Here is a 21,398-nt window from a genome sequence, read left to right on the forward strand (position 1 = left end):
GAGTTATTTCAGGATGCGTGAAACGCGACCCTGAGCAGTTGTTCTCCTCTTATCGCGATTTCAGTGTGGGTAGCGTTATCTTAGGACGCATGAAACGCAACCCTGAGCGGTTTTTTTACTCTTGTCGCGATTTCAGCGTGGGTAGAGTTATCTCAGGATGCATGAAACGCGACCCTGAGCGGTTTTTCTCTCCTCTTCTCACGGTTTCAGCGTGGTTAAAGTGTGTTGTTAGTTCTTTTCGTGTGAAACTATTTTGATTTAAGCTTAAAGCTCATTCATATGATGTTATCTTGTTATTGCTTGTTGCATCATCTTATATGATCATGGATTTTCAAAATAGCCGGCTTCGCGAAATGTGTGAGTTCAGCTTTCAAAGTGTCTTCTTTGTGCATATCATTTGCATCTTGCTCCTGAACTATGCTGATTTGATTCCTTACAAAGGGATATGTAGGCAGCTTTTGAGCTTAACCACTTTAATTTATGTCTTGATTGTTTGCCCAAGTCTTATGGTCTCGTCAAAATGGGTCGTCTTTGGACATTGATATTCATTCACGTCATTTCATGACTCTAAGCTTTGTCAAAGAGAGACAGCTGTACACACCCCATTTTTACCGCCCTTAAGACTTGGACGCCACTAATTTGATCACCCAATGATGAATGTACACGCTTGTCAAATGCTCGATTCTCTCAACAAGAAACCTCAGTTTTGAACCTACAAATCTTGTGCCTTGTTTTTGGACCAAAATAGTAGTTTTTCAAGCATGATTATCCATGGACCGGCAAACCCACTAGTGGCCTACCGCCCACTTTTAGTGGCTGGCCAGGCACTTGTGTAAAAATCTAGATCTTTTTACCAGCTGTGTCTGTGATAACCCTGTCCCCTATTATGCTAATTGGCCCTAAATACGAATATGATTATATGTTTGACATGATTTTGTGTGCCATTATGTAAAAATATGTGGTTTTGAATTTCTATCTGTTCACCGTAGGAATATCTGTTCAATTATCTGCTTTGGAAATTAAATTGAAGGCCTTATCAGCCACAAAACCCGAATTGACTGCGCCATTGTGATTGGCATAATTTTTAGAGCCTACGGTGAAATTTGATTGAAAATTGATTCGGATCAAAATAATTAGATTCAGAACGATTAATTAAGTGCCCAATTATTAATATTAATAATTTTGACTAGTGGGACTTACATAAAAGGGCACAATGAACTCAATTCCTCTCTTTTATCCATTTGGGCTGAGATTTCTCTAGAGAGGGAGAGAGAGGGCAGGTTCTAGAGAGAGAGGATGAGGAGTTATGCGTTTTGATTCAAGATTGTGAAATTGGAAGTTAAAACTCAAAGAACATTGAGTGTTTGAAGCTCCTAGGTGAGTAATCAATTCTTGATTTATGAATTAAGTATGTAATTTTGTGAAATCAAGTGGTATGGTAGCTCATGGCTAAGATTGAGCTGAATTTGAAGTTAAAATGAACATGCATGTGCATAATTGTTACAATTTTGGGTGTTCTAGCATGTAGCATGTTAAATATGAAGAATGCAGCATCAAACCTTACATGCATGAGTAGTTTTGTGCAGCTTCATGATTTGGAGCATCATTTGTACCATTTGTAACAGAAATGAAGTCAAAATTTGACATGCATGCATGATTGAAGAAGTTATGGAATTGGTATGAAGTTTGAATGTTTGGATTTTGATCATACGAAAGAAATGTCGATCTATGTGGGAATTAAATGATGACTTTGAACAATTTGGTGTCATACTTTCATACTCTCATATAATGTAATGTGTTTACATGTTTTTGAACTGAAATCATGTGTTTTGGAACCTTTGAATGTCAAATTTCGGCTCAAGAACATTGCTGGAGAACCCAGAATTTTTGGTGTCCGCTTGAGCGTGGAAACCGCCGCTCGAGCGAGAAATACGTGCTCCCAGAACCTTTTGCAGACATGGTGTCCGCTCGAGCGGGGAAGTTCACACTCGAGCGGGGAGCTATGTAGACAGACCTTCAGCTCGAACGTCAGACTTCACGCTCGAGCGTAAATTCGATGCATCCAGCACTTTTGCAGACCTCATGGGTCCGCTCGAGCGGGGAAGTCCACCCTCGAGTGGGGACCCTGTTTCCTGAAATTTTGAAAATGCATTCTGTGTTCCGTTTTCCATTCCCTTTCACTTCTAAGTACTCTTAGGCATACATTAAGCATTGTAAATAAGTTAGAAGAATAAGAATTAAGCCTAAAGAGGAATATGTGAATTAAGAACGGATTGAATCGGTTGTGACCCATATGTGTTATGTGATGTGTAAGGTCAAGCTCCAAGGCACACAAGCTGGTCACTGTGAGTAATATTTGAAATACGTTGTTGTCCAATTGCTTACTTCTATGTAAGTTTTGTAAAGTTCATTAATTTGAATGGTGGACAGAGTTTGATATGAAAGTTTGAAAGGGCCTAAAGGCCAGTTTGATATGAAAGTTTGAAAAGGCCAAAAGGCCAGTTTGATATGAAAGTTTGAAAAGGCCAAAGGCCAGTTTGACATGCATGAATGGGCCAGAGGCCAGTTTGACATGAATGAATGGGCCAGAGGCCCGTTTGACATGAAGGAATGGGCCAGAGGCCAGTTTGACATGCCTGAATGGGCCAGAGACCAGTTTGACAAATGGAAGATAAATGGGCCAAAGGCCAGTATGTTTGGAACCACAGTCACTTGACTTAAATTGTGTATATATATATATATATATGTTAAATAGAAATATGAATTGGGCCCAAGGCCGTTTGAAACATGTTGTTCTATATACCGTTTGTATAACTCTTTTATTTGATATTACTCACTGGGCTATCGCTCACGCTCATTTATGCGTTTGTAGGTGAGCCAAGAGAAGTCCAAACCCAGCCCCAGTGAAGTCTGTATGGAACAACTAAGGTTTTGAAGAGTCAGCCCTTGCGTCTCACGCACGAGACACGTCTTCGCCCTTCTGCCATTCTATGTTATTTTGTCATGTTGGCGAGGACTTTGTGTACGTCTGTATATAGCTTTGTTTTGGCTGACTTAGATTTGAATGATCATGTCTGTATAGAACTTTATGTTACTATACTTTCTGTTGTGAGTTATTAACATATGTATATATGGAATGTTATGATGTGCATATAAGCACGGCTCTATGGACAAAGTTTTAAAATTGCTTTCGTTTGGCCCCATTAACTCTGTTAAAATACGTCTGGTTTGGTTTGAGGCCGTAGGTAATCTCATGATTACTGGCCGGTTATGTCCTTAACCCACGGGGGCGGGTTCGGGTCATGACAGTGTCTGTATGGATATTTCCAAGATAGTCTCATATATCTCTATATATAGATGACTCCCTCTTATAATTTTAAGGTTAGAAAATTTTGAGGAGCAAAAAGTTCGGAAAATATTTCTCTTTCTACCCTTCTATCTCTTTCTTGCAACTTGCATAATCTTTGCCTAGACACTCTAAACCAAATCTTAAGGGTTCTTTGTTGAGGTGTTTTAAGCTTGCATTGTAGGTCTTGAGGGTGAGGAATTAGTGGTTTGTAATTCAAAAGATCATTCCTCTTCAAGAGGTATATATTTTAGTTCTTTTGTGCCATCTCTTTTCTATCTTTTCTTACTGTTTTTGAGCTATCTTTCACCTATATTTTTGGGCTGAAACTTGTGGTTTAACGCCATTAAAGGTAGAAGGGTTGACCACCCTTCTTTGAACCTTGCTTCCTAGGTTTTTACCTTTGTGTGTCCCACATTTTCATCAATTTTTTTTTTTTGAGTTTTTTACCACTGATTTTTAGGGGTTTCCAAAGGCTAAAAACCATGCTTTGAAGTCCTAAAAATGGAGGGGGTAGCCTCCCCTCCTTGTGCTTGTTTATTAGCTCAATTGTATCTTTTTCTTAGCTTACTTTTTTTTGCTGTTTTTACCTTGATTCCAGCACTATTTTAAGCTAACTTAGGACTGTTTTTATGTGTTAGCTTCATTTATGCTTTGTATAGTATGCTTGTAGTGTAATAATGCTAATAGGTTCGGTGTTTTAGGCATTAGTCACCAACCTATTTGAGTTGATGGCATTTATTTCAAGCTTTCTATACTTGTAATCACCTCTAAGCATCTCTGCAATCTCTCTTTTTTTCATGGCTTTTTCTTTTTGTTTTGAGAGTTGTTTCAAAAAGAGTATTGCTTAAGCTTGAGGGGTGAAATTGTGCTTAATGGTTTAATCCCTTTGGGGGTTCATTACCAACAGCATGATCTCTCTCTCATGCCTAAAACAACACTTGGTTTGATCTCCCTCTCATGCCTAAAACAACACTTGGTTTGACACTTCCCTCCATTAGTGGACTTGATGCTCATTTTGGACTTAATTGACTAATGAATGGAAAGGTAATTAAAAGAGGTGTTAAATTGGAATAAAATGAAACAAGAGAATAAAATCAACTTGGGTTCAATCGGACGTTAATTGAACCCTTGAGTCTTGAGTCGTTTCATACTTGTTAGTGATGAAAACGGTTCAAGAGTTAATGTCCACCATTTCCTTTGATCAATCCATGATAGAGAGGAGGTTTTGAGAGTCTTTCATAGCATTTATTGAAATTGTATCCCTTGGTTCATAAGTCATCACGCAATGAATTTGCGCCAATTGATGGCTTGCGAATCAAGCCTACCCCTCCTTTGACCTGTTTGATGATAAGAAGAGGCAAGGGGGAAAACATCCCTTGAGAATGCTCTATTTGTGCTCTGTTTGTTTTCTATTGCATCAGAAGAAACCCAACATTAGTGGCTGGTAGGCCACTTTTAATGTACGGCATGCCACTATTAGTGGGTGGCCGGCCACCACTTCTGGCCTGCCAACCACTTTTTCTACCCAAACAGTGTCTTTTTTCCAAAAGAACAAAGTAAAGGCAAAAGCAAAAACAATGCACTTTTCTGGCTGTGCAACAGAAGCATTCTGGTAACAGAACAGAGAGCATTTTTTTTTGTGGAAGTCCGTGTGCATACATGAGTCATTCCTCTCTTCTTGAGGCCCGTTAAAGTTGTGTTCACTAGCAATATGTTACACTCAACTAGCTAGTTAAAGTAGTAATTATATTTGTGTTGTAATTAATTAGTTAATTCTAATTTATAACTAATTAGCTAGTGTAATTACTTTGTTAGTTCCAATTTGTAATAATTAGCTAGAATAGTTAGTTAATTGTGGTGTTGTAATAATTAGCTAGTATAGTTAATTTATTTCATTTGGTTTTTTAACAGCTAGTTAATAAGCTTAAATTAGCTAGTCCATTCATTCGGACCCTCCTGTGCGAGGACAAATATGTAATAATGCGTGTATGTCTTCCAACCTCACGTCTTTCTCTTTTTTATTTACCCGCTTATGATGGATAGTTTAGAGCGTCACATTTCATTTAGCATTTTTCATGATTTGCATCCATGTGTATTGCATGCATAAGGTTTGGCTCATCATTCTAACAAGCATTGTCGTTCAAATACTTCTTTGAAAACGTGTTTAAGACTGCATGTTATTAAATTGATTCGAATGCTATGCTAGTAGCTGGACTTCTAATTATATATTGCATGTGTTGCATTAGGCATATTTCATTAGTTAGGACTATGCATTTTTCTAACTAGTTTCCCTCTTTTGGCTTGCCTCGAGAATTAGGATAAGCATTTATTGCTTTAGCATTTTGCATGTATGTGATTGTTGCCATGTCAAGCATGATTACCATGAGGCTAAGTACTTAATTGATATACTTGCTTGAATACTACTGGATGAAGGCTAATTGCTTGAATTGGAATGTTTCGATGAATGTACATATGAGATCACTTTTTCAAGTGGTACATATTCAAATTTTTTTCAAATAAACATGAAATCAAAATGTTCCAATTTTTTTTTTGCAAAGTAGTCTCTACTTGTGTGCATCACATAGTAAGTTAGCCTAATAAATCGGAACAAGAGCATATAATGTAAATAAGAATCACATCATAATTAGTAGAGGTCGATCTTTGATCGGACGAGTAGGGTGCTCAATTCATGACCTTCCCCTCTCGTACCGAAGTTCCCAAGCTGAGACACTTTGATGATGACGGATAAGTGGCCTTTGGTACAAGTCTCGGGTTTCCTAAATTTTTTAAAATATTTAGGTAGCAACTCTGAAATCTGGCAAAACAATCCATTTTTGGCATTTTGATTCAAAATCAATTTTTCAAAAGAATTGCCAGATTTGGACTCATTTGTGTTTATCTATTTCACATTGTACTTGTGGAATTAGATTCAGAATCACGGAAGTCCGAACTGTAGGGCTAGTCGTCTCCGAAAGGAGCACGAAAAGCAAGCTACACCATTGTAAAGCGAATCCCTCCACTTCGATTTACACTAGGGCTGAGCAAGGAATCTGTATAATTCATAATTTGATCCGGTCTAATTTAATCCGATAGGATTAGATTGGTTTTTTGAATCCATGGTTCAGTTTCGGATTAGAAATTTAAAAATCTGTAGGCCACGGATCGGTTCAGGATTGGAACCGATCCGGACCATATAAATTTAGTCTATATTTATACCATACACCCTTCCACATAATATAATTTTATGTTTCATATAAAAGCTAAACACTAACCCTAATTTACCTCACACGCCACTCAGCTCACTCACTCACTACTGCCTCTTACACTCTCATCTCTCTCTCTCTCGATACTCTCTATTTTTTCTCTTTCTCAGACACTCTCCAATCATCCATCTCCAATCATCATCCATCTCCAATCACCATGCATCTCCAATCATCCATCTCAGATCTTTAACTTTACACGCCGTTCACCAACTGGCTTCTCACACTTTTATCTCCCTCTCTCTCTCTCTCTCTCTCTATCTCTCTCTCTCTCTCTCTCTCAGTACTCTCTTTCTCTTTTCTTTTTCTCAGAAACTCTCTGATCCTGCATCTCCGATCATCATCTATCTTCGATCATCCATCTTAGATTTTCAACCTCACACGCCGCCCACTCACTACCTCACACAGTCTTATCTCTCTCTCTCTCTCTCTCTCTCTCTCTCTCTCTCTTCTCTTTCTTATACACTCTCAGATTCTCCATCTCCGATCATCATCCATCTCAAATCGGTAGCTGTAGCTCTCTCTCTCTCTATCGGTGAGCTCCGTCTATCTATATATATATATGTGTGTATATATTATATTTTGTTCTTGTGGGAATCATATTCTGTTTGTTGATTTTTCCAACCTCAGATTTGTCATATTTGATGAATAAATCTGTTTGAGCTCTCTCTCTCTCTCTCTCTCTTTCTCGGTGAGCTCTCTCTCTCTGTTGATCTATAAAAAATCTCTGTTGATTGTTAATCATTGTGTGTGTATCTCAGATTATTGTTCATCTCTGTTGATCATTGTTCATCTCAGATTATTTTTCTATTTTTATATGGGTCTGTGTATAGATCTGTCTTTAAAAATCTTTGTTGATATGGGTGTGTGTATAGATCTGTAAAAAAAATCTCTGTTGATTGTTGATCATTATATGTGTATCTCAGATTATTGTTCATCTATGTTGATCATTGTTCATCTTAGATTATTTTTCTATTTTTATATGGGTGTGTGTATAGATATATTTTTATCTTTCAATTTTTATCTATTTTTAAGTAACAGATACCTGTATCATTGTTAATCAATCTGTGCCATTGTTAATCAATCTATTTGTTCGTAAATTTTTTTATCAATCTATCTGTAAGTAATCAATCTGTCATACTTGTATCATTATTAATCAATTTATCTGTAAGTAATTTTTTTTTTTATATGGGACATATCTGTTTTGTTATTTAATTATGGAGATCCATGGTCATAATCCGATCTAATCCGTATTTAAACGGATTGGTTAGACGATTTAAATGGATTAGATTGGTTCCGATTTTTCAGGAATCGTAGAAAACGGATTGGTCCTGGTTTTATCTCAATCCGGACCATGCTCACCCCTAATTTACACCATGTCAAAAGAGTGGACTGGGCTTGGGGTAATAATAGTGCAATTTTTGGTTGGTAACAAGCTGATCTGCTTTTTGGGCCTTCTAACTTGGGCTTCAAACTTACTTTACTATAAAACCTTCGGCCTGGAGCCCATTTTTTATAAATGGGTTTGAATTTGGGGTGATCGACACCACTACACTTACCCGAGCAGAAGTGGTGTCCCAATCCTATAAATTTTCCTATACTCTATTTTTTGAGTGAAAAAAACAACTGCCTTATTGTCGCATTATGTGATTTCTACCCTCTATTCCATTTATCAATAACTAGCCTATCACCCGTGCTATGTACAGGATAATTATAGATATTTATATTTGTTTTAATTTTTTTTTAATATATAAATTATGTTTTTAAAGATTTTTTATAAAAATAATTTAACAATCTTATCACTAACCATAGTGTACAGGAGAAATTAGAAAGGCAACTGCAATTACTATGCACTGGCTGTATCTATGATTATTTGTATAAGAGAATTTTAAATGCTAATCAGGGATTTTGACCAAATCAATAAATGCAAGCATGTAGATTGGAAAAAGTTAATAAATGTTGATCAGGGGATTTTGACCAAATCAATAAATGTTGAGGTTTTTTTTTAAATCAAAAATTTAGAAAATTAAGATTGATAGATTGGAGCTCCCACAAGGCTTGGGGTTTAGAAATCCCCTTTTTCTTCATATACTTACAATTATCTATATATGTAAATTGCGATTTTTAAATGTCTTTTTTTTTTTTTTTAAATGTCTTCTTTTTTTCCTTTTTTATATTATATTAAAGGTTTATATTTTGATAATAATCATATGTGTTGGACTTTTCAAGGAATTAAATGTCTTCTTTTTTTTTATTATATTAAAATTTAATATTTTGATAATAATCATATGTGTTGGACTTTTCAAGAAATTTTTTTTATACTTGTTCTTAATGCATTAAAGTGTTATTATAAGGGATAATAATCATATGTGTTGGAACTTTTCAAGGAATTCATATGTGTTGGATTTCAAAAAAAAAATTTATGCTTGTTCTTAATGTATTAAAATGTTATTATGAGGGTAAGACTTGGGGGTTGGGAGAAGTTAATAAATGCTAAGGGGTTTTTTTTTTTAAATCAAAAAATCAGAAAATTTAGATTGGGAGATTGGAGCTCCCACAAGGCTTGGGATTAAAAACTCCATTTTGCTTAATATATAGTATAAATTAGGGCTGTTCAAAAATCCGTTCAAACCGGTAATCCGGACCGAACCAGACCGAATTGTACGGTTTGGTTCGGTTCTATTAAGAATTGGTTCGGTTTCGGATTAAGAAATATGAGAACCGTAAAAACGGTTCGGTTAATGGATTTTATGAAAAAACCGCGGTTCGAACCGAACCGAACCGAATTTTAAAAGATATATATATATATATATATAATATCAAGTTTTATTTTTATTAATTGGTTTTTTATAATTTTAATGATATTAGGATGATATAGATATGTAATATTAAGTAATGCCTTAATATTATTAGTTTTTATCATGAGTTAAATGTAATTAGTTTGAGTAATTATTTTGCTAATATTAACAATTTGTTTTTGTAAATAGAAATTTTTGGAACCGTAAACCAAACCGAAACCGAACCGTTTTTTCGGTTTGGTTCTGGTCCGGTTTTACAAGTGTAACGGTCTGGTCTGGTTCTCAAAATCACAGAACCGTTAGGATTGGTTCGGTTCTTGGATTTTCTCAGAACCGAACCAATCCGGACCGTGTACATCCCTAGTATAAATGTTACATTCTCTTAATTTATCATTTTTAAATGATTCTTAATAATGTGACTTTGAAGTTAGATACTACGCAATAGAATATTTGACAAATTAAAATTTGACACTTATTAGAAATATCATTAAGTGTGATTTTTAAGGGTGATGTAGTGACCCAGATTTTTTTTTTTTTTTAAACAGCTAGTGCATAATTCAATTGAGCAAATTTTTGAATTTGAGTGATGTGTAAACTCTGTGTGAAAATAGTTTGGTTTTGTATTTTTTAAAAATAGTTACCGATCTCAGAAAATTATGAAATTTTTAAATGTTGTTTCCATATGAGTCTAGCACGTTGGATAAAAATTTCAGAATTAAATGATGAGTATTTATTTTATGAAAATTCACGGACTGATTGGTGTTTAGTTTAATTTATAGCAGAATTTTGTTATTTAAATTTTAATGTTTAAATCATGATTTGGATAGATTTGTTGGATCTAATTTGATATGTAATTGGGTGATGTTTGGCTTATGAGTGGGAATTTAAATTCAAGACCCATGACTTAGATTTAATTTAAATTGAGTTTGTTTAATAACTTATGTTTAACTGTTTGGGCCTTTTTAATTATGTGATTGGTAGTAACCATATTGGGAGTTGTTATTATTTATTATATAAGATTATAATAAATATTTAATAGTTGATTTTATGGTATGTACCATATGGTAAAAAAAAATTATATATTTTTGTAGTGAATAAAATGAGTGTATATTTCGTGGTGAGCAAAATATTATATTTTGTAATGTAAAAAAAATATCATATTTTGTAGTGAGAAAAATTATGTCATTTTATAATTTATATTATAAAATTTGAAAATATTATTACAAAAATTGTAATATTTTTGGATTTTTTTTTTTTTTTTTTTTTGGGAAAGCCACAAAAGCCACATGGGGTTGTCTCCCCCATGCCTTTGCCTTCCCCTCCTTTTTGCCTTTCGTTTTGCAAAACTCTCTCTCTCTCTCTCCCCATGTTCACCATTTTTCTCAAACTTTAAGCTTAAAATGAGAGTCTTTAGAGTGAGATTTTGTAAAAGTGTTGTAAACAAAAGTTGGAGAGCTCCTCTTGATCTTCACAATGGTAGTCTCAGATTCATGATCAGGTAAGATTTGCCTTCCAGATCCGCTTTTCTTCATTTTTTGAGGTAAGAAATTTCTCCATATTTTTACATTAAAGCTATGTTAGGGTATTTTGAGAAAATATATCATTATAAAAGGTATTGCATATAAATATTTTTCATATTTTTGTTTGGTAATTTTTTAAAGAAAAATTATGTTGAAATGTTAAGAATGTTGGTATTTTGATATTGATTTTTGAAAAATCATTTTGTGTTGTTAATTTTGTAAGAGAAATTTGAAAATAGAATTTAATAGTTGTATGGATTATATCTACATCATATTATAGTTAGATAATTTATTTTGAGAAATTAATGTTGAAATATTTATCTCATCCTTGAGTTTTGGAATTTATTTTTAAGAAAAATAAATTGATATTGAGAAATATAGTGTAACTTGTTAAGTAGAGATTTTTCCTACACTTTTTTATGCACTTTTACTTGATTATATGGAGTTTAGAGTTGTATATAATTTAATTAGAATTTTTGAAAATTTTGTGTTTTATTTGCTTAAAAGAGAAATTTTGAGAAAAATAAAAAGTTGATGCCCAAATTGTGAAAGTGTAAACTTGGAATATGTTTGTAAGGTTATGAAAGAGTTATATTTTAAATTTGAATAAAAACGGACTTCGATTCGATTGGTTTTGAAATTTTTACCGGTTTGTAGCCAAAAGAGCATTTTTAAAGAAAACAAAGGAATTATGTTTAACTTTTGGGGCTTTCGATCAAAATAAGATGTCATAGCTAAATAATGCTTAGAGAATGAGTTTGGAAAGAAAATGATGTTTTCTTGGGCATTAACGGTATTATTTTACTTAATGTATTTGTTGGAATAAAACTGACACGGTTAGAAATGAACCTTGAGAGGTTACCAGACATGATTGTGATATGAAAAGTAGTGTAGTTGTTCATATTTGATAAAATATGGAATATGATTTGTTTCTAAATGATGGGAATCATGGGAGATTCCAAATTGGATTGTATGTCCATGTTGTTATCTTTTAATTAATATGTTAAAGATAACTATTTTGGCTATCAGTGAAAATTTACCATGTTGCATGTAAATGAGGGATTTCTTGGAAGGATGAGAAATGATGAAACTTTAGAAGTTTGATATATAATATGTTATAAATTTGTCTTGAAATGACTAAATTGGGAATGTTGATTAACATGTGGAGACTATATGAATATGGATATGATTGTATTATCTCTTGGAATTGTATTAGAAATTATATTGAAATGAGAAATGAGAATTTTGATCAAAATGGTAATATTTAATAAGTAGAGATTTTCTACACTCTAATATGGTTTTTAACTTAGTTATTTGCTATTGTGTATAGATGATGAGATTTGGTTGTGGTTTGGACAAATCTAGGATTTGGGTGCGAAATGAAAAGAGGGGTATTTGATGAATATGAGGCAATTGAGTATAAATCTTGAATATAAGAATATGTTGTGCCAAAATAATTGATTTTGGTGTTTGGGTTGATATTTGGTGAAAGAGAGATTTTGCCCTAATTTTGATTAAATTAATATTTTGTATAAATAATTGGGATTAGCATTGAAAATGTGAAATTGGAAAGTTATGGGTATAGATGGTGAAATTAGATATGTATTATCTTACACTTTTGGAAGTTGTGAATAAACTATTTATCTTGAAATTGAATATATGTCTAGAGATAAATGTATTGGGTTATCGGTGGAGGATAGTCATAATTGTTGTAGAAATTGTATGAGGATTAGGTGATTTAATACTAATCTATTGTTGGTTGTCATTGAATATGACCGTGCTATAAATACATTGTATATGTATGTGTATTGGGAGGAGATAGGGGATTTACTCCATATATGAATATGTTTACAAATACATTGTATATGTATGTTTATTAGGAGGAGATAGGAGATGTACTCTATATGTGATTATGTTTATAAATACATTGTATATGTATATTTGTTTGCGAGGAGAAAAGGGGTGGACTCCATTTAAAGCAAGTTGGCCGGAGTGTCCTGGGTGAAAGACCCGAAATTTTATATATAAATGGGTGCTGATTCCTTCAGACGAAATATCCGTAAAATGGCACGTTTGAAGTGTTTACGTGTGTTGTGCATAATTGGAAAACCATTGAGTTGTAGTCTCATTTTGGTTGTTGAACGATAATGAATTTAACTCATGAATTGAATAGCATATATGAACTGGATATGAATTGAAGGAAAATGGAATAAGATTGGTCTTAGTGGCATATGAATATGTAGGCCTTGGATTTAAGAGATTTTGTAATAAAATCATATGGTTTTGACATGATATAATTTCACGTATATGTATAAGTATCTTTGTCCCCGCATATCTTTTAATGTTTTAATATGAGATTGTTCGGTGGACTTTGCTCACCCCCTGCCTGTACATGTGTACAGGGAATGCTTTTCGGATTTGAAAATCAAACCATGGGTTTTACCATTTCATAAGTGTAATGTAGTAATGGATTGTACTACTTCACTTGTCGTTTGGCCGAGTGCTAGGCAATAGCATGGATGGACTTTCGGGAAGCAAGAGCTTCTTAATTATGTTTTGTTGTGTGTATGTTGGCATTTGTAAAGCCAAGGGCTTAAGACGTAATAAGCGAGACTCAATTTGTATAAACAAGCAATGACTTGGAAAGATGTAAGCCTACATGGCATTTAACTGGTTGTTAAACAGTAGACTCTGATGTATGAAGGTATGTTATTTCTCATATTTATTCCGCATATAAGTTATCTTTATTGTATTATTTTGAGGGAATGACAGGTGATAAATGAAGTGTCTCAAGCATTCTTCTCTATTTATACCAATTTTTTTTTTTTTTTTAGATAAGACATTTATGCCGATGGTTAAGTAAAAAAATAGACATTCTTCATCCAAAATTAGAAAAGAATTGTACATTAGACACTACAAGAAATGAAGGTTTTAGAGAAACAAATTTAGGAACAAAATCACTTTTTAGACACAATATTTTTGTCACCAAACTGTTATTATTTTATTGGATATATTATGCAAATGGTCCATGTAATTTACACGATATGTTAATTTGGTCTATATTATTTTAATTTGCTCTATTTTGTTTATTAATTTAACGGATTGTGTCAATTAGTCCAATAAATAATGACTATTAGATTTGGTGGACATGTGTCATATTTTAATGGATAGGTTGTTTGGTAATTTTAGCAAATAGGAAAATATGTTTGGTAAATTTCAATAGATAGACAAATTGGATGATTTCAATAGGTAGATAGATAAGCTTATTTCAACATATAGTGTTCTTTCGGATAAATTGTGTCTTTTTTGCCCAAAGAGATTAGAACTTGGATCTAATAGTCTAAAAGATTTAAAAATAGACCTATGGTTTGAGTTGCAAAAAATATATTAGTTTAAACCCAATGTCTGTGCCTCTCCCTAAACCCTAAAACTCTCTCACTTTTCTCTCTAGATTTTCCTATAAGGGAAGAGATAGACCGTGGTGGTTCCTCTACCTCTATGATCTTCCTCCCTTCTTCTTCTCTCTCTCTCTCTCTCTCTCTCTCTCTCTCTCTCCCCTCCCCCCTCGGATCATCCTCTAGATTTGGTTCTTATTTCAGATTTGATGTTTGCCTTACCAATACGGTCATCACCACCTTACTTTCTCCACTCTCGAGCCTAAAACTTTAAAATCTAGTTTCAGATTTTTTTACAATCTGAAGGCCAATGCTGGATAATGCGTTTGTTTCACGCTAAACCATCTCAATGTTAATGTTCTATCTTGACCGAAAAATGTGAGGTCTTCCGATTCTAAGTTGAAGGCTGCGAAGCAATGGAGTTTTAAATGAGTTTGATGGTGACTTGGATTTGATTTTTGGTGTTTTAATTTTTAATTTGTTAATGTAATAATCATTTGTTTCCCTTCCTTATGAGGGTCTTTTTTCCTCCTCCATAGAGGCTTGGATCCTTTGTTCTATAGAGGTTCATCTCTTTTTGAGATCTTATGACATTGCTGTACTAGATGAATCTAATCTTTTATTAGTTTTACAATGAAGATTTATTTCCCGATTAATATAAATAAATAAATAAAAACTGTCCATGCATTTCTATTTGAAAGGTCAAAGGGTCTAGTGTAGGGATCAATAATCTCTTCCATTTTATGAGGTTTAATGTTGTGTAACTCAAATTTCATCTTATCTGAATGACTCGAATTTTGGCTTGCTAGTCGATCGGCCGGTTATCCGGTAAGAAGGCTAACAATCGCGGTTGACAAGGTAACAACTGCGGTAGACAAGTGTTGCACTGATCGTCCGGGCAATCGACTGGCAAACACAAATTTGAACCATTCGGGCAAGATGAATTCGAGCTATCAATCTTTATTTTTATCATTAATTTCTAGTTGAGCTAGTTGTTTCTTTTCCATTATAAGAAACACAATGTTGGATTGTTATAATTGTTCGATTCTTATTGTCAAGAGATAATTTTATTTATGTTGCAAATAATTTTTTATTGAGAAAAAGTCTTCTTTTTTTAATATCCTTTTTACAACTCGTTTGGGAATTAATTTTCTGAGTAATTTTAAATTAAAAATATTATGAAAAGAGGTATTAAAAAAGTAGCAAAACTAATTTGATAATATGTAGTATTTTTTTTTTTTTAACTAAAATATTTAGTTTCCAAACATTCTTAGAGTTGTTTTAAAAATTGTTTTTTCAAGTGATTTTTTAAATTTTTTTTCAAAAAATATGTAAAAAAAACTTCTTTTTTTTTTTATATAATGACTTTGAATTTTTTAATCAAAATTATGACTTCCCAAAATAGTGTTAGTTGTGTTGGCATTGAAAAAGTTTGAAACGTCAACACTTGCACATTCAAAGCATTTTACTTTCATCTCATTACAAAATTACTTACACCTCATGTATTTTTATAATTTTTTTTTAACCGTCCACTGTATTATAGTTTTTCCAAATTGTTACCACCATTGATGTTCTAGAAGCAATGGATTTCTCCCATGTATGAACGAGTGCAATTTTTTGGAAATTAATAATTAATAATTAAAAAATAAAAGTTAAAAATATTTATTCATTTTATGTAAATTATTTTGAATAAATAAATTATAAGTAAAAATTATATCAAATAGTAAAAAAAGACTATAAATAATTTAGAGAAACTGTACCAAATGATAAAATTATTTTCAAAAGAATGTTGTAAGAATAAAATTTTTGTATAAAGAGCGTGTTTAGAAACTTGACTATTTTAATCGATTTTTTTAGCTTTTTTGCTATGAAAAATATTTGAGACACCTAATTTAGTGCTCATTTGGCAATGAGTTTTTTAGTTGATTTTTTAGTTTTTTTGACTTTTTTAGTATTTTTGTTTGATTTTTTTGACTTTTTAGCTTTGTTTTGGCAAATTTTTTTTGTCCTTTTGCGATTTTTTAGCCAAAAAAAACCGAACAACCCCTTATCATTCCTACAAACTACTTTAATGATGTGTTTGACAAGTGTCAAATTTTGATTTGTCAAACATTCTATCATATGTGATCTAACCTCAATGCCATATCATTAGGAATTATTTATGAGTGATAAATTAGGAGATATAGCATGGTTGTTTACCTATTTTATGAGATGGGGAAAAAAAATTGTGTTTGGGATGATTAGACTATTTTAGTCGTAGTTGAATAAATGCTTGTGAGGAAAAAGTGAGTAACTGATTGATAGGTACGATGTGATAGTTTATTTTATTTGTTATTTTAATCTCTTTTTTTTTAATTTTTATTGGCTATTTTAGCTAAAAAAAATCAAAAAATAAATAAATAAATAAAGTAGCATCCCAAACAAGGCCAAGTTTGAATTAAGAATCATGTGGCATTCTTTAGTAGGGGTGAGCAGCGAGTATATCGATCCGCCCAAACCGACCAAACCAAACCGATCAGCCGCATTTTGAACCGATGCGTGATGACGAGCGGATGGTTGTGAATTGATTTTTTCCAATCTGCCTAGTTTTGGACGGATGGCGGATTTGAGATTCATTTAGCCGTAACCAAACCGCCAAACAGCGAGTACCCCTAATAATTTGTAAAACTTTATGTTTTCAATTTATTTAGATATTTTGTTTGTGTTTTCAATTGAAAAAAAATTTAAATATTCTGTTGAATATGTTCTGTTGAAAAAGAGTTTTCAACTTAAATATATTTTTTAAATTGAAAAAAATAAATGTATTATTTATCTATATTTTTTGATTTTTAAATCTAACTCTAAAAATAATAAATAAAAAAGATGATATATGCTGGTTGATTTTTATTTTCAAAAATAGATATAGATGTAACAATAAAGAAGCATACAATCTCTACTACTGCTTTGTTTATGATTTTGGTGGTTTGAATTGCTTTTATATTTTAATAATCATATATTGTAATACTTTATGTGGATAAGGCATGTTGTGATTGTAATATGTGGATGATGCATTCACTGATTATAATATTCTAAAGTTTCAGACTTTCTTTTTTTGGATGAGGCATGTAATGATTGTAATACTTTTTTAAGTCATTGACTGCAATACTCTTTTTTTCTTTTTTTTTTGAGGAAGTGCACAAGTTGAATTATGTTAAAAATTTATAAAATTTTAAACCGTCAAACCGATTCACATCCATCCGCCAATCCGCTCAATCCACATCCGCCAGATTAGCGAACGGATGCGGATTGATTTTCTCTAATCTACCAATCCGACAGATGAATGGCAAATTAAAAATTCCATAACCGCAACCGACCCGCGCCCACCCCTATTCTTTAGATCTTATCACTTTGAAAACAGAATTCCTATAATGCAACTCATATTTTTAAGATTACTATTGATACATCATTTTGGTATAAAATTTTGTATAAATTTTTTTTTTTTGTAAATCACAGTTTTTGTCAAAATGATTAATTAATAGGATATTTGTAACTTATGATTATGATAAAAAATTGTTATTGTTGGTGCTAGCCTTTTCTTCTCTAACTCGCTTACTCATTCTTCTATAATAACACATAAAAAAAACAAAAATAAAAACAAAAAAACAAAAACAAAAACAAAAAACAAAAATAAAAAGAAAATAGAAAAGAAAATGTCAAATATATTCATAAAAACATATGGAGAAATATCAAATAAGTGAAACAGTGAGAAAGAATATAAAACTCATGGAAATTCTCGAAACAAATCAGTCTGGTATCTGACACAAGTTTATACAAGGACTTGCTTAAAAAAGATTTTTCATAAATTTGATATTTCTGTCACTATCTCAATGAGTTGATATTTATCTATAGAGATGACAATTTGAACCCGACTCGACGGAAACCTGACTCCCTGACCTTGATTTGAGCATTTTTTTCGAAAAATATCTCCAACATAACGTGGATGGTATTTAAAAATCAATCCCCGATTAGATTCGGGTCGGGGATGGGGATAAGTGTCCCAACCCCGTACCCGGCCTGTCCCCGTCCCCGTCCCGGTCTCCATTTGTCCCCGAAGTGAAATTACTAGTTTACCTCTATATATATATATACACATATGATAACCAAACCCTCATCCTCATCTCAGTTCTGTCTTCCTCTGTGTCTCTCTCTTTCTCTCTTCTCTCTACTCTCTCTTTCTCTTTTCCCTCTACTCTCTCTCTCACTCTCGCACTATTCGAGACGTCGATCGTCACTGTCCGTGACGCCAATCGGCCTCCTTCGTCGTCTATTGCCTCCGTCCTCACAATCACAGCCACCCATCGCCTCCAAATCTCCAATCATCCTCCTCCGTCGTCCATCGCCACTGTCCGCGACGCCAATCGTCCTCCTTTGTCTACCATCGCCTCCTCTGATCTCCTCCGTCGTCCATCGTCACCGATCATCCACCTTCTCTCTCTCTCTCTCTCTCTCTCTCTCTCTCTCTCTCTCTCTCTGACACAGATACACAGATCTGTATGTGTGTGTATTTGTCTTTTTTTTTTTTTTTGGCTAGTGGATTTGTTGATGATACCGATCGTCCACTCTCTCTCTCTCTCTCTCTGTGACACAGATCTCAAATCTGTTTGTGTATGTATGTATACATATATGTCTGTGTGTATCTGTCCATTTTTTTTTTTTGGTTTATGATATGTTGATGATTTTATTGGTATGTTGATGTTGAAAATGATATGTTGATGTTGATGATTCTGTTGATATTGATAATGATAATGATGATGATGATATTGTTGAAAATGATATGTTGATGTTGATGATTCTGTTGATAATGTTGATAATGATGATGATGTTGATGTTGTTGTTGTTGTTGTTGTTGATGATGATGGTGTTGAAACATATTTGGGGGGGCGGGAAATTTTCGGGATTGGGAAAATTCGATCCCCGTTAGGGGACGGAGATGGGAATGGTGGTAGGTTATTTGTCGGGGATCGGGGTCGGGGCCAGGGCTGGGGCCAGGGAGATTTTTACAATTGGAGACAGGGAGTGTGATCCCTGACCGCGCCCTGGCCCATTGTCATTCCTATTTATCCAAAACATATTGGGTTAGGTCATCATTGACTTAAAATGTTGGCAAAGATTGATTTAATATTGCAAATATGATCTTCACAAAACATAATAATAGCATTAGAGGTCCTATCATATCACTTATGAATCTTCACAAAACTCATTAATAAATTAAGTTGCTACCTCCAAACGCTTGACCAAAGCTGCTTAGATGTGACAATGAAATTCTAAAGCATATATGGAAGAACTTGCAAGGAGTGCTGGATTTGAAATTTTGGAGGGGACGCTATACAATGCTACTAAACAATTCGTATAAAGCAAAATGTTTGTCAAATAAATCTAAGAATATAAAGGGTTCGTTTGAGAAATGGATTGACTTTTTGACATTTTGATTATTTTTAGTTTGGAACTAAAATGTCTCGTTTGAGATATTATTTTTAGTTTGGAACTAAAATGCCTCGTTTGGGATGAGTTTTTTTAACCTTTTTGACTTTTGTGAGAGCAAAATTATAATGATTGTGGATTTGATGTGATGTTTTTATTTTATTAGATTAAAAAGCTTATTTTGTTTTTTAGTAGTTATTTTAGCCAAAAGAATCTCAAGCCTCAACTTCCCAAACATAGGCAGAAACGTTACTAAACTAGACATAAAAATATATGAACGAATAACATTCTTTTAAATGTGTATATTCATCTATATTTTGTGTTCTTTTCTAATAGATTTCTGTACTCGTACTGAATTTTTGTCTATTTCATAAGGGTTATAGTATAGCTAGGCCACTCTTAGTTTTACCTATTTTGAATTCAACAGAGTAAAGTTGCATTGCTTTGGAGGGAACCAAAGTCCTCCGGTTTTACACACACAGGTGTAGATACGAAATCAGATGCCTTTCTTTATTCATTTCACTTTTTTAATAAAACTCATACAATGGTAATTGTCAAGCACAAATTTAATCTAGAGGCTCATACATTAATCACAACATTAAATTTTAACAAGTAACCGTGAGATATTATTAAACTTATACATTTATATTTTTATTTTTATTACAATTATCCTGAGATTTACATTAATGTGACATATAAATCCACTCACTACAAGAAATAACACTTTTGCCAACCAAAAAATTGGTCGCTAAAAGCCCATTTTTAGCCGGCAAAAATTATCCGCGACCAAATTTTGTGGTCGCTACTTTGGTCACCAATTGAGGGCCGCGGAAAGTAATTCACGACCAAAATTTTGATTGGTCGAGAAAAATTGGATTTGCCGACTAAATTTTTTATCGCTAAATATGTCATCACTGCGACATATCCATTTTGTCGCTAAAACACTTTGGTCGCGAAAAGTGATATTTTTCCGACCAAATATCTTAGTCGCCAATTGTCACATTTCACGACCAAAAAGTTTGGTCGCCAATTGCACTTTTGCCGACTAAAAATTTGGTCGGCAAAAGTCCATTTTTAATCGGCAAAAGTTATTCGCGACTAATTTTTTTGGTCGCCACTTTGGTCGCCAATTGAGGGTCAACAAAAGTAATTAGCGACCAAATCTTTTATTAGTCGGGAAAAAGTTAAATTTATCGACTAAATTTTTGATTGCTAAATATATCATTACTGCGACTAATCCATTTAGTCGCTAAAACACTTTAGTCACGAAAAGTGACATATTCCCGACCAAACATGTTAGTCGCCAAAAGTCATGATCCACAACTAATAGATTAATCGCCAAAAGTCACATTCCACGACCAAACATATTAGTCACCAAAAGTAATGTTTGCGCGACTACGACCAAACTCTTTGGTTGTCAAAAGTTTACCGACTAATTATTTAGTCACCAAATGCATCATTTTGCCTACCAACATTTTGGTCGGCAAGACCACAATTTAGTCGCCAACATCCAACAAAATAAACCTGCAATTGAAGACAAATATTCCATCCAATCCATTCAATATAATCTGTAATTAAAAAGAATTATTCATACCAACAAAGTATCTGAATCATGA

General features: G+C 33.2%; 1 long non-coding RNA gene across 1 annotated transcript; it reads left to right on the plus strand.

Annotated features, from left to right (window-relative positions):
* Positions 1 to 10,527: 10,527 nt before the first annotated feature.
* LOC114311975 (uncharacterized) lies at positions 10,528 to 13,646 on the plus strand. The gene is made up of 2 exons (XR_003646698.2): positions 10,528 to 10,905; positions 13,330 to 13,646. It is a non-coding gene; the product is annotated as an uncharacterized LOC114311975 (long non-coding RNA).
* The last annotated feature ends 7,752 nt before the right edge of the window (positions 13,647 to 21,398 follow it).

Source organism: Camellia sinensis, chromosome 11 (genome assembly GCF_055761805.1).
Source record: "Camellia sinensis isolate YWXY chromosome 11, ASM5576180v1, whole genome shotgun sequence".
NCBI classification, from domain to species: Eukaryota; Viridiplantae; Streptophyta; class Magnoliopsida; order Ericales; family Theaceae; genus Camellia; species Camellia sinensis.